Source organism: Danio rerio, chromosome 1 (genome assembly GCF_049306965.1).
Source record: "Danio rerio strain Tuebingen ecotype United States chromosome 1, GRCz12tu, whole genome shotgun sequence".
NCBI lineage: Eukaryota > Metazoa > Chordata > Actinopteri > Cypriniformes > Danionidae > Danio > Danio rerio.
Genome location: NC_133176.1, coordinates 17,861,343 through 17,876,142, shown reverse-complemented (window position 1 = coordinate 17,876,142; position 14,800 = coordinate 17,861,343). Strand labels below are relative to the sequence as shown.

Genomic DNA, 14,800 nt, shown 5'->3' with positions numbered 1-14,800 from the left:
AACTAAAATCTGACACTGTGAAAATGTAAAAAAGTAAGAAAAATGGAAATCTTTAAAAATAGAGAAAAGAAAGAGAAAACATCAGGCAGGATGACAGACAGCAATACAAAGGTACAACACCTTAGAGTCTGTCATAGATGAATCTTTCTGTCTGTATTGCCCTTACCCGTCTTACTTCATTATGAAGATAAATGCCTTTGCCTTTTGCAGCTCTGAACATTCCAGTTTCTCACACAGAGAATAAAAAAGGCACAATTGCTTTGGGTGTTCGTGTGTTCATGTTAGTGAGTGTTTGTATATTACAAGTAAGTTGAGAACAGGTCAGCCACCTTTCTAAAACAGACCATTGTTCGTCTCTTCCTGTCAATTACTGAACAGTAAATGAGGGAGGAAAGACTTACCTAACTACCCATGTCCTCCCTCTGTCTCTCGTTCCTCCCATTTCACACTTCATCCATTCCTTTTTGTGACCCTGCTGCCTCATTACATCTCAGTAATATGGTTTCCTGCCCAGCAATTTGATATGTTGCCATAGGCATGTGCTCTGATGGCTTTGGAGATAATGAGAGATGTACAACTGATTTGTTCCTGTCAGAGCAGATATAGTTGCACTGTTAGCATATTTGTTTTACAAGACACAATAAGTATGCTAATATAACTAAGTTATTATAAATTATTAATCATTTCAGCAGGGACTGGGGAAGTAAGAAGGATTACGCACGTTGAATTAATGTAATCATCCAAACCAACAGGTGGCAGCATAGGCTTAGGATAGCTATCCTAAAATAGTATGCAAGTTAAGTTTGAGATTGACTGACATAAATATACACATCTACATTTTGTTGTTGCTGTTGTTGTATAGTATTTGTAATATTTTCCCACTTGTAAAAGTGGAGGCACACTTAACATTTCTGTTTTTAACTTTTTTTTGTGGCAAGGATGGATGTTGTGAGTTTGGAAAAGGTAATGCCTTTAGCATTAAGCAAATGCTAATGAAATTGTAATACTCTGTATAATATCAAGATTTTTAAATGTGCAGTTTAGGGAAAAAAAATGGGACTCAAAATATGAGTTAAAGACTTTCTGGATTTAATCCTAAATTTGCTAATCTTACAAACAAACATCAATGATGTGCTAAAAAAGCTAACTGTAATTTTAACAAATGCTAAATGACATTATCTATTGTTGTTTTATTAATTAAACACTACATATGACTAATATATCTACACATAACATAGCTAATTGCTAAAAATAAACACCACATCAGTTCAATTATACTTTTTAACACTATGGCTATTTTGAGGGGTAAAATGCTACAAACAAGTAGCTATTGGCCTCTGAATGTTAATTGTCTTTTTCACAGTGGTAAAAATGAGTAGTGTGTTATTAGAATTTACTTAAAAAGTATTATATAACAGGTACACCAAACAATTCACATACAAAATAGGCTAACACTGATCTATAGAAAATATTGTAATTGAACTGTTTGGCATATCTGTAACATTTTTTATTCTACTCTGAAAATCTAAAATCCTATATGGTTTAGTTTTTTATCTCATAGCGTCAGATTTGCATCCAATCAGATGTGAATTTACATTAAATAAAAGTTGTTAGGAATGGCTTCGTTGCCATCTGGTGGTTTGATGAAAACACAATTGCAAACTTAGCTATAAATAAGGTGTAGGTTGAAGGAAAATAAACCTTGTTGATTAACGGTTCGTAAAGCAAGAAGTTGCCTTTAGACATATCTGTCGCTGGATCTACTTTTGTGGAAGTTGTGCAGATTCCAGGACTGAAATAACAGTTGAACGTAATTAGACTATTGGATCAAAAGAGGGCAGCATTGCACCTCAAAGAAAAAAAAAAACACACTCAAGGACGTTACCGAACTAAAAGGGGTAAATTGAAATGAAATTAGATTAAATTGACTATTACAGGCCAAATAAATATACATAGATACATGCATACACAAACAATTAGTTCAGATAAGTTGCACAAAATGACAACATTTAAAACACATGTAATACTGTCCCAATAATGTGCCTTTTTGATAAATACCCTGTCTCCAAAGATTCTAGCATGCACTGGACTGGAACAACGTTTTTGGATAAAAATATTATTTGAAAAATTATAACTGTTGCAGAAAATAAAAATTAAATAAAGCACATCAAATTTTTATTTGGCATCACAGTGGAACAGTGGGTAGCATGATCGCCTCACAGCAAGAAGGTCGCTGGTTTGAGCCCCGGCTGGGTCAGTTGGCATTTCTGTGTGGAGTTTGCATGTTTCTCCCCGCGTTTGCGTGGGTTTCCTCCGGGTGCTCTGGTTTCCCCAACAAGTCCAAAGACATGCGGTACAGGTGAATTGGGTAAGCTAAATTGTTTGTAATGTGTGTGTGTGTGTTTCCCACTGATGGATTTTTTTTCACATTGTCATTATGGGGTATTGTGTGTAGATTTTTAGGAAATAAATGAATTTCATACATTTTCGAATAAGGCTGTAACATAAAAAAATGTAGAAAAAGTGAAGCGCTATAAATACTTTCCGGATGCACTGTATAAAGTTTTTTGAATGTGTTTTTTTTTAAAGTGTTGTAAAGAAATCAGTTTTTAAAACTAAAGAAAACAGCAGAAGTCAATTATTTATTTCACTTATTTAGCCCGAAATCTTTACTGTTCCAAAATAATATAAATGTTTTCTAAAATGAAATATATTGTGTTAAATGGGGGGTGGGGGGTTTACCCAGACATTTAAAAGGTACTTATTTTAGAGCAGTAATCACAATACCATGATATCTTGAAACCTTGATATTTTTATCCAAGGTTATCATTCCATCAGATATATACCCACCTAGTCTCATATTTACATCAAACATAATCATATCAATTCACCTGGATTCAGTAAATACAAATAAAACTGCATTTTTAATGGTTTAACCTTACTGCATCAGACTTCAGAAGAAAACAGTGTCATTGACTTCTCCATGAGCGCCCATACAGTATTTCCATCTGAAGTTAGGGGTAGGGGCACTTTCAACCCCAATACAATATTAATGCCCACCTTATACGTGTGCCGCCTGCCAACTCCCCTATAATGCATCAGTGTTACCTGACTCAGCACTTTTCTTCGTCAGCCTCATCACCCTTAAGGGGTCACAGCGTCTGCCAGGGTCACAGGGCTTTTTAATACCTCTCTACGTGCAACTGGCTTTCCAGTAATGAAAGGTGTTGCTGTCAGGCTTAGACTATTTGACTTGGAGATTCAGTCTATAGATACTGAACTGCTGCCTTTGTGCTATTTAAATGGAATCAGATGTATGGGATAAAAATAACGGTTGCAAATTATGTGTGCTGTGGAAAATAAATTGTAGCTGCAAAAAGTAAAATAAATAATAATAATAATAATACAAATAAATCCTAGCTAAAAATAAATAATCTCAAAGGTAAAACAATAACAATAATACATAATGAGAAAACAATATAAAAAAGTTGAATACTAAAATGATTACATATAAAACAGTAATAAATAATTACATAATAATAATAATAATAATAATAATGATAATAATAAGTATTATTATTACCATTATTATTATTATTGTCATTATTATTATTACTAATGATAAAAATATATTACAACAATGAAAATCACACATTAAGGTTACTGTAAACTTTGTAAATCATTTACTAACATTCACTAAACATTTTTTATGTTAGTAAATCTTTTCAGTTATTACTAGTTATTTTTAAATTATTGCAAAGTCATTGGAATTAATTTGTGTTATGTTGTGACTAACATAATACATATTAATAGCAAATTCGAAGAACTGATAATAACTTTGAAGTTACGATATATGAAGAATTTTAAGAAGGTAATTATTTTGTTTGTGAAACAGTACAGATTAAGCAATCCAGGCCATTTTTTAATGATTCATTTCAAAATTGAATGTAATCATTTGTTCATTTGCTAAATACATCTGCCAACAGTTTTCTCTAGCATGAGCTAAAACCAACAGCAAATGTAAACAATGCTTTTCTTGCTCAGATTTTTTGTCTTGTTTCTAGTTCAAATATCTAAAAAAATTCTTAAATTAAGAGGCATTTTCTAGACATGCAAAAAACATTGCCTTGATTTAAGAAATAATATACCAAATAAGTCGTTTTTTACTTAAAACAAGCAAAATAATCTTCCAATTGGGATATAAGCAAAGTAATTTTATGTCAAAAAGAATTACAAGATTATTTTGTTTACGCCATTGACTGATATTTTGCTTGTTTTATAGAAAGGGACTTAATTTTGGCATATTATTTCTAAAAATTATGGTCACACTTTATTTTGATGGTCAATTTGTTGAATTTAGTTACATTGCATCTACATGTCAACTAATTCTCAGTAGATTATTAGACTGTTAGGGTTGGGGTTAGAGTTAGTGTAAGTTGACATGTACTTGCACAGTTTCTTAAGTCAGTTAAATGTCTGTTAAAGGAGCAGTATCAGCAGATATTAAGCAGACAGTCTACTAATACTCAAATGGACCATCAAAATAACAGGTTACCAAAATTATTATTACCATTATTAATATTATTATTTATTTTATTATTATTATTATTTTTATTAAAGAGCCCCTATTATGGGTTTTTGAAAATGACCTTTCTTGCAGTGTGTACCCCAGCGCTAAGTGAATGAAAACATCCAGCTGAGGTTTCAATCTGAAAGTGCACCGTGATTAAACCTATTGATTCATTAACGGAATAGTCGACTCTGAGTCGAATAAATGAATCATGTTGGGTTCAGATCTTTAGCTTGAATGTGCCAACGTCGATATGGTACATCACAAAATATGAAGTGTCGGATCCGGTAAAATGTGACTGCGCCTTTCACTTCCAACACTAGTTGAGCTCGGGGGATCACTGAACTGATCATGACACGAAGATGTTCACTGACAGATGGAGATTCGGCTGCAGGGAATAAAGGGTTAAAGTTCATTTTCACAGCAATACCACAGCATAGCCATTCTAATGGTGTGTTTGTTCCTGCCGTTTTTCAGATTTTTGATGCAGTAACCTATGCAGCAGCGCAAGATTTGCCAACCGTTTGCTATTAAAGGAAGGAACAGCAGAGACTATTATGTATGGGACTTTGTCATACTTTCACAGGGACTGTTACAGTTCATATAGACCAGTTTCTTCTTCATCCTCCAGATCTTAACATGAATTAAAATTGTAGTCTTGTTTTGTGTACAGTAGTTTGCAAAAAATATGAGTTTAATTGTGTGTTGTAACTTGTAATCGCTCCATGCGACTTGTAATCACTTAGCTTTTATATATCAGTGCTTGTACTGCATCTCTCAGGTTAAATCTGTATGGGGCTATTCACATATTGGATCTAAAACCATGCTCCTTCCTTTAACGATTTAAATGCGTTTCTGAGCTTGTGATCCTTTGCCGTTTGTCTTTGCTATGGCCACCGGCGCAGCCAATTTTCAAAATAGTTAAACTTTTGCCACTGTGGATTAATTCTGAATGTGTGTCATTGTTATTACTTGGGGTTAGGTTTAGGAGTAGAGTAATATGCTGGTGTTTAACTGCATTGCTTTTTTGTATTTTTGCACTGGACTCTCACATACTTTGCGCTACTTCATAACCATAGGGGGGTGTTTCTCTCTGTCTTACGCTGAACCCAGTCGACCAATCACAACAGACTGGGTCATCAGACCAATCAGACCAGATTAGCTTCGCACTAAGGAGGGGTTTGGGAATAAATGTATCGCTAAACAAATCATATGAGAGTCGTCGGGATAATTATGTTAAAATAAATGCATATTATAAGAGAATGAAAGTGTTTTTTGACCTTGCGCGCATATCAGACTGTTGTTGGAGACCCCCAAAACCAAAATACGACCTTTTATAATGCAAAATAGGAGCTCTTTAAAACCTATTTTTCCTAAAGTTATCCATCTGGTTCTTGGATCTGATTCTGATTCTCATGCATCACACACATTCACTCTCACACACTTACCAACTGTCCAGATCTTTTACTGTATTCTTTCATGAAGGTGGAACTGCAATGGATGCTTATGCCATATTGAACATATTGCATAGGTTGCAACTATGAAAATAAACGCTACCTTCTTCATCAAACTATCGAGACACACACACACACACACACACACACACACACACACACACTCGCTCAGCAGGAATAAAAGATAAATGTGAGTGAATATGAAATGTGTTCATGGCAGAAGAGAAAGGAGGGGAAAAAAGTATCAAATATTAAAGATGTACAGGAGTCTGTAAGAATTCTGCCACTAAGATCAGACAGTGAGTGCTAACACAGTAACTCTGTCTGTCAATCAATGTCTGTCTGGGACAGGAGAGGACACACAGCTGGAGACTTGTTACAAATCCTACAGGGGAACTGCAGCTAGACTAGTGCTATGAGGGCTGAAAACCAATACTAGAGTTTTACAGGTGATATCGATCCAGTCTCTGTGTCTCGCTGTCAGGAATCATCACTTTGGGAAGTTTTATCTCTCAAAACGAGTCACACGTAAAGGACCGATCTGTTAGTGACTGGAGTTACAGAATACATACAGCACACACAGAGAGAGATACAGAGACAAGGAGATGGAGAGAGATTACTAAATATTTAACCTGCCCTAAAACCCTTAGGATTGATAATGCAAAAACCCCTGAAAGATTCTAAGCTGGAGAGTCTACCAGCAATTTGGCCCCACCTTTTAACTCTACTTTCTGCTATTTATTTTTCTATTCTTTGTGTGTGTGTGTGTGTGTGTGTGTGTGTGTGTAAATATATTATATATAGATACATCTAAAGTACCATTTAAAAGTTTTAGGATTTTTTTTAAGTATCTTGCATTTATTTGTAGCCAACTTACTGGAAAAATAGTAAGGTTGTAAACAGGGCCAGGCGATATTGCAAAACAATTATCCAACCCAAGCTCATTCTGGAAACGTAGCCCCGCGGATGTTTCTGGAGGCCGCGATTTACGTGGCCGGAGGTACGTAAAGGCCGCGTTTGTTTTTTTTCGAGCGAACGCTGCGGGGCGGTGTGGCGCCGCTCCGCCCCTCCTCTTCGCGCTCGCCGGCCGACGGCTCGCCTCCGAGTGGAGGGCTTTCCCGATGCAATCAGTTTGTCCGCCTAGCTCACAGCGTTGCGTCGGCGGAGCGGAGGCCCCGGAGGAGGAGGAGGAGCCGGAGCCGGAGCCGGCCACGGTGGACGACGACCTGGATCGAGACCTGGGAACAGCGGGTTCCGGATATCAGGTGAGACGAAAAACGGAATCCGGAAAATGAGGGCGAGAACGCGGTGGGATCCGAAAACGCGGTCGAAATCGAAGACGAGGGCTTTTGCTTTTTTTTTTTTTCTTTTTTCGATCCGGCGGCTTTTCGCGCGAGAACGGCGCGGGCGCGAACGCCGCGCTCTCCTGAAAGGCGCCCGCCCGAGACGCTAAAAAGCGGTCCGCAGTAACGTCCGCGGGGCTACGTTTCCACAATGAGCCCGGGTTGCAATTATCACAATATCATGTTTGATATCATTCATTTTTAATGATTATTGAATATTTTTTAACAATCTATTAAGGAATATTAGAATTTTTTTAAACAACTTTATTTTATTTTACCAACATTACTAAAGCAAATAGTTTTAAAAGTCAAAAACAAAACTATTTAAACAAAATATCTGTATCAAAATATCAAAATATCTTTATAATAAAATAAACATAGATGTCAAAGAGACTCTTAAATGTAAATAAATATTGTTACAAATAAAATGTTACAGGCGACGCAGTGGCTCAGTAGGTAGTGCTGTCGCCTCACAGCAAGAAGGTCGCTGGTTCGAGCCTTGGCTCATATGGCGTTTCTGTGTGGAGTTTGCATGTTCTCCCTGCATTCTCATGGGTTTCCTGCGGGTGCTCCGGTTTCCCCCACAGTCCAAAGACATGCGGTATAGGTGAATTGGGTAGGCTAAATTGTCTGTAGTGTATGAGTGTGTGTGTAAATGAGTGTGTGTGGATGTTTCCCAGAGATGGGTTGTGGCTGAAAGGGCATCCGCTGCGTAAAAACATGCTGTATAAGTTGGTGGTTCATTCCACTGTGGTGACCCCAGATAATTAAAGGGACTTAGCCAACAAGAAAATGAATGAATGAATGTATAAAATGTTACAAAGTGTGTTCAATGGTAACGTGCAAATGCTGAACAATTAAAGCAAACTTTAAGGTGCGAATAATAATAATACAGTAAACATCAAACTCTGTAAACAAAATATATTATTTTAATCAAATCTGAGCTTTCAAGTAAAGGAACTAACCATCATTATTCAAATACATACTGCTGCATTACAAATTGTGAAGTTGGATGACTACAGTACCACTATGCTAAAAAATCTTTCAGACGGGGTGTTAGTAGCTAGGATGCAGAAGAAAAGAAACCCAAAGGTCACTCTGGCGACATCCATACGTCCTTTTTTATTCACAATCTCCTCACTTCTGCTAGCCACCAAACTCATTTTTGCGTGTGTTGTTATTCTGACCTAAAGTGAAAATTGTGCTCCCCTGCCATCTTACTGAAACTAGGTGACCATCAACCATTTTCTCAGAGAATGACAAACGGACAAACTACTGATACAGCTCCGATACAAATTTATGGAGAAAAGTAAAAAGCACAGCAGTGTTTGCATGCGCTGTGTTTGTATTAGGTAATTAGTCTGCCGTTATTACTGAAATGCATATATTCAATTAAAAGTGTGAAGCAGATTGGTTAGTTCTACATGAATTGTGGTGCTCTTGCAGAATTCCAGCCTGATCTCACAAGGAAACATAAGTATTTTAAGTTTTGTCAGTTTAGTAGCTAATTCGTAAGATTTTAAAAAGGAGGCGTGGCTCCCAACCCCACCCCTAAACCCAACCATCATTGGTTGATGAGCAAATCGTACTAAATTGTACGAATTAGATTGTACAAATTCATACGAATTAGCCACTAAATCAAAAAGTTACAAATTACCGTGAGATTGCAATAGTTGTTTTCAACTAGGTACGCCTGGAAAATGCACGTGCTTAACATGTTCACCGCTTAAGCAACATGTGCGCATCGCTCTCATGTGTGTCGTGCAAGTCACGTGCATCCATTGGAAATGACAAACTTACACCCTAAGCATATTGTTATTCCCTCCAAGGCTTGCGCTCAGCAGCCACATTTTAAAATAATTTTAATTTAACTATAGTGCTTCATACCAAACTTTTTTAAATTGATTTTGACCATGTTGTTAGGTCAATAAATACTGATATCAATTTTATTGCCCAGCCCTAGTTGTGAACCACAATATAAAACAGCTATATATGTATGAAAAGTTAATTTTACTGTTTAACAATAACAATAATGAAGATAAACAATGAAAATAATTGAAAATGTTTGTAAAATGCATGCACAGACACATAAATCCTCACTGTATGTATGGGGACTTCCCATAGATGTAATGATTTTTAACATAAAATTATTACATAAAGCATTTTGACATTTTTTTAAAATACTTAATGCTGTGTGATTTAAATGTTTTTCCCTCAAGGGGACCAAATATAAATAAATTGGTAACACTTTACAATTACAGTACATGCATAATAATGTATTAATATGTAAACTAAACATGACTTAAATATAAAATAAGGATAAGGTGCGCGCTAATCATTTAACAACAACATGAGTTACAAAAATAAATGTGTGAATAACGGCTACCTTAATTACTTGTTAGTACATGTTGTTAATCAATGTATTACTTAACATTTAAGTTTAAGCTAAATAACCAACATGAATTCATGAGCTCTTAATGTGTATATAATGGCATTTTTTGAATGGGGCATGTTACCATTAACTCATTCTTAACTACTCATGAACTCCTGTGTTTAAACTGTTCGTTGACTGAACATTTTGTTACACTCTTTTGTTAATTATTGTTATTTTGTTAATTATTTGTTAACATACTAATTGGACATGCATGATTGAGTTAAGAATGGGTTAATGATGATGTGCCCCTCAAAGTAAAGTTATTATGTAATTATAAATTAACATATCATGAGTTCATGATGGTCATATTAAGCTTAAACTAATGTGGTAATTAATACATTATTGACAAACAATCATGTACTAACAAGTAATTAAGGTAGCCGCTATTCACTCACGTGACTCATGTTGTTGTTAAAGTTGGTTTATTATTAGCACAAGCTATAACTCATCTTTAGTTCATAGTAATGTTTAGTTTACATATAAACACATTATTATTCTTGTCTTGTTATTGTAAAGTGTTACCAATACATTAAGAAAATGTCTCCAAAATGTAATACAACTCTAACACAGTTAAAAAAAATTGTTTTATACTGAAATATACACTAAAAACAGTGGCGCAAAAAGGGGGTATGCAGTATATGGGGGCGCCATTGTGCCAAAACTATTTTTGAAATTATCCATATTAAAAGTTTCAAATATTATATATATATATATATATGCACATTATATTTATATATATATATATATATATATATATATATATATATATATATATATATATATATATATATTTGTTAAAAATGTTTATTTAGCATTTTATATGCGTATAATATTGTATTTTATTAAATTAAAAAATAATTTCAATCCCCACCCCCATTTTTCATACCATATACATGCTTTTATGAATTTATTATGTATCATATTGATTCATCAGGCCTTTTGGTAAATTCTTAGCTCAAAACTATTTTAATTTTAGCTAAAAACAAAGTTATAACATTTAAATTAAATATAACTTTTGCTTGTTTCTGTTTTTTTTTTTTACACTAAACATTTGACAGTCTTTTTTATTTAACTTTTAGCAGTTTCAGTCAATTGTTCTTGCAAAGACAGACCTTACACTTCTCACAGTATGCATGTGAGAAGTAATTGCAATGTTCTTTTGCCCTTTAGGACTCCCATGTCTATCATTTTGTTTTGACAAATGTAGTACAAAAAGTCCAAAAGCAAGGCTAGTCAAGGTGATATAATCATTTAGTGAGGGAAAATTAAATTGAGAAGAAATTTGGGGTGGTATGAGATGCATTTCTTTGCGACTTAACATGCTTAATGTAATTATACCTTTTACTACTTCATACTATTTCAGTTGTGTTCAGAACTGCGAAACTGTATTTTTTGAAGCATATTGATATCTTTATGAAAAAATACCTTTAATTTATTGATGGAAATATTTTCCACATTTCATCACTTGCCTGTTATAAAATTTAGTTGGATTGAAGGGGGGTGCGCAAAAGTTGAAGCCGCATACCCGTCAGCAAATGTGCAGTTGCGCCCCTGACTAAAAATAGCTTGTTCAGTGAATTTAAGCAAAACTTTTTCACAAATATTCAAAATACATGAAGATTAGACTGTAACAAGCCTTTTCCCTAATTACAGCAAAGTCTTTCTTTCTTTCTAAAGCCTTTTAGGAATAACCTGATCTGTGAAAGTCTCATTAGCTGTTAAACAACACTTACTAAATAATGAGCTAAACATCATCAACAACAACAAAAGTGCTTTTGTTTATGTGCAAACAGTTTGGACAGATTCTGTTTCAAAATATTCCTCCTATTGTCTTAATTCTCCTCACCCCCCTGCTTTCTTTATGTAGAAGGAAATCATGTCTACACACAGCACACAAAGTGATTTGTTTGGTTCTAGTTCAGTGGTTGACTGTATTAGAGCGCTGACCAGAACACCTTTGTTTACTACAACTGTGATGATTAAATGTTTCATCCCAAACACGAGACGGGCAGAGATGGCGAGGGAAGTGATTACATTCAAGTGGGTCACAGTGGCTCAGGAAAAAAGACATTTATCTTGCGTGGCAGAACAGTCTCTCTTTCTCACTGAAGGTTGTATGTGAGCACAGTAGACGATCGAAGGGTTTCTGACACGAGACAGATGGTGCTGTGAAAATAGCCTTTCTCAGATCTATTCAATGATAGTCTTTAGCTCATCTCTGGCACAGTATGTTGTAGTCATGTTCAAGCTGGAAGGCAGGTTCATAGCTTGCTGTACATATTCGGGATAGAAGTGCTCCGGTTCCCCCCACAAGTTCAAAGACATGCGGTACAGGTGAATTAGGTAAGCTAAAATTGTCCGTAGTGTATGTGTGTGAATGGTTGTGTTTGGGTGTTTCCCAGTGATGGGTTGCAGCTTGAAGAGCATTTGCTGTGTAAAACATATGCTGGATAAGTTGGCGGTTCATTCCGCTGTGGCGACCCCAGGTTAATAAAGGGACTAAGCCGAAAAGAAAATGTAATATTGAATAAATGAATGTGAACAGATTGACATTTTTCTGATCCTATAAATGTGGTTATTAGTTTTGGAAAATATAAAGAGATGTTTTATGTAATGTCAATCTGTGAATTTGTGAAATAATGTGAATTTAGGTTTAAAGTGAAACACACACACACACACACACACACACACACACACACACACACACACACACACACACACACACACCTATATGTGTATATATATGAGCAATATCACACGAGTAACAGTGTAATATGGCTGTATATCGGCACTGGTGGAAGGCATCACCAGTAATATTATATAATATAGTCATATTGCACTGCTACTCGTGTGATATTGCATTTATACAACAGTTTAACAGCTTAATTGTGTATATACAAAACAAAACAAAACACAGAGAGTCTAAAAGCCATTTTGTATGAGGAACTACTTTCTTCCGCCATTCCTTTACATCTTTATCTGATGTCAGAACAGCAGAAACCATTGCTACTTCAGGCTCATTACTTTAGATCTAGTATTTAAATTATTCTCTCGCGTAATGTCTAACATTATAAGGCTAAATGGTATGAAATGTCATCAATCTACAGATATTTCCCAGAATTTATTTTCTGTTGCAATCAGGATTTCACAATAATTAACCCAGAAAACACTACCCAAAATACAAAAGAGAGAGACCGACTGCGAATGTCACTTACCTGATATAAAATGATTTGTTCAGCTGTAGTTTAAAACTTACGCTATGAAAATTCTGTTTTTCTCCCCTTCAAAATTATACATATTTTAAAATAGGCATTATCCTTATAAATAAACTGCATAGTTGCAATTTAAACAACTACATTCTTGTCTAAAAAGCCTCAAAAATACATTATGCTGTCCAAGATCAGCAATATTTGTCAAACTGTAGAGTTCTAATGATCTGAATCAGGTGTGTTTGATTAAGGAGACATGGAAAATGTGCAGAGCTGGTCACACTGCAGTAATCTGGTTGAGAAACATTGTATTATTTGACCAGAATGAAACTCTAACATTACAGTTCATTCTGACTCAAACAGAAAAGGCACACAAGTGCACCGTTTTTGATAAATCAAGACTAATATAACAATGCTTAAAAGTTTCAATGTTTTCAACAATGCTTAAAACAGTTTTTAACCATTTCTGTACTGTGAAAATACACTTGACCGTTGAAGATGGACATGAATGATATATCGTGGCATCTTTTACTGATGTTGATTTCTCACAACTGCTATGCCAACACAGTCTTATATTATATATATTTTAATACATTCAAATGTACAATAAATCTCCTTAACACTTGGGAAATTACATCTGTCATGGGATCATTCTTTGATATTTTTTGCGCTAAGGCTGGCTTTTTATTGCTGTTATATTCTGAACAATTGCTGTAATAGAACAACACCAACAACAAAACATTCTCCCTGTATCATCCAAAAGAAAGAAGCACACACTTCAATTCAATTCAATTCAATTCAGCTTTATTTGTATAGCGCTTTTACAATGTAGATTGTGTCAAAGCAGCTTCACATAAATGGTCATAGTAACTGGAACAGTGTGGTTCAGTAACTGGAACAGTGTGGTTCAGTGTACTGTAACACACACAACATTAGCTCTACAACTAGGTAATTACACGATCACTTCATCATCAAAAGTTATCATTTTTATGTGAACTACCACTTTAAGACTCATCAATACTGATGTATACTGACAAACTCATCGAGGCTTGAAAATGAAATATTATTGAACCCAAGCAAGCCAATAACGTTAGCATTAGCATTCTCCATTTAAAATACAAAAAGTAGTTTGAGTTTTTGAGATTTGCCACAGCTGGATAAAACTGTAGACTCCTTTTTTTCTTTAAAGTGCTAATATGATGGTAATGTGAAGAGAACACTAAATAATATGTTTGATGTTGCTTATCAAGTACACGAGGTACTATCAACATTTCTAAATTGAAAATCTATTCTGCCAGAGTTATCAGCACTGTGCAGCCAACTGTAACCCGACTATAATGTTGTACAACTCCCAAACATAATTTGTTGTGAAATATCCCTCATTCACATATATTTCCATTCTGTGTTTGTTAGAAGATCCTTTTGAGGTTTTGGAGGATCCCACTGTATCCCCTTTCTGCATTTTGTTTTACAAATAGTGGCATAATGTTACATTTTATACAAATGTTAGTTTAAATAAATGTTAAAGCTGCATTGGGTCAACCGGTATTTTTTAAAATACTATTGGTTGGGTTTAGGGAAGGGGAATGATGGGTCAGTCGATCGGTCAGTCAGTCATTCAGTCAGTCAAACAGTCGACAGTGGCCTCTGGGGGATTTACACGAGAACAGCAGGCGCGAATGGCACTTGTGAGAGAAATTTGAGATCTCAAAAAGTGTACACAGTGCCCTCTGGTGGATTCACAAAAACTGCAAAAACACGTAGCTACTGGGAAATATTTGGCGTTCTCC

At 35.2% G+C, this 14,800-nt stretch overlaps 1 long non-coding RNA gene across 1 annotated transcript; it reads left to right on the top strand.

The window, feature by feature from the left end:
- Positions 1-799: 799 nt before the first annotated feature.
- Positions 800-6,136, top strand: LOC141385541 (uncharacterized). Its single transcript, XR_012405910.1, has 3 exons — positions 800-963; positions 2,192-2,368; positions 5,048-6,136. It is a non-coding gene; the product is annotated as an uncharacterized lncRNA (long non-coding RNA).
- The last annotated feature ends 8,664 nt before the right edge of the window (positions 6,137-14,800 follow it).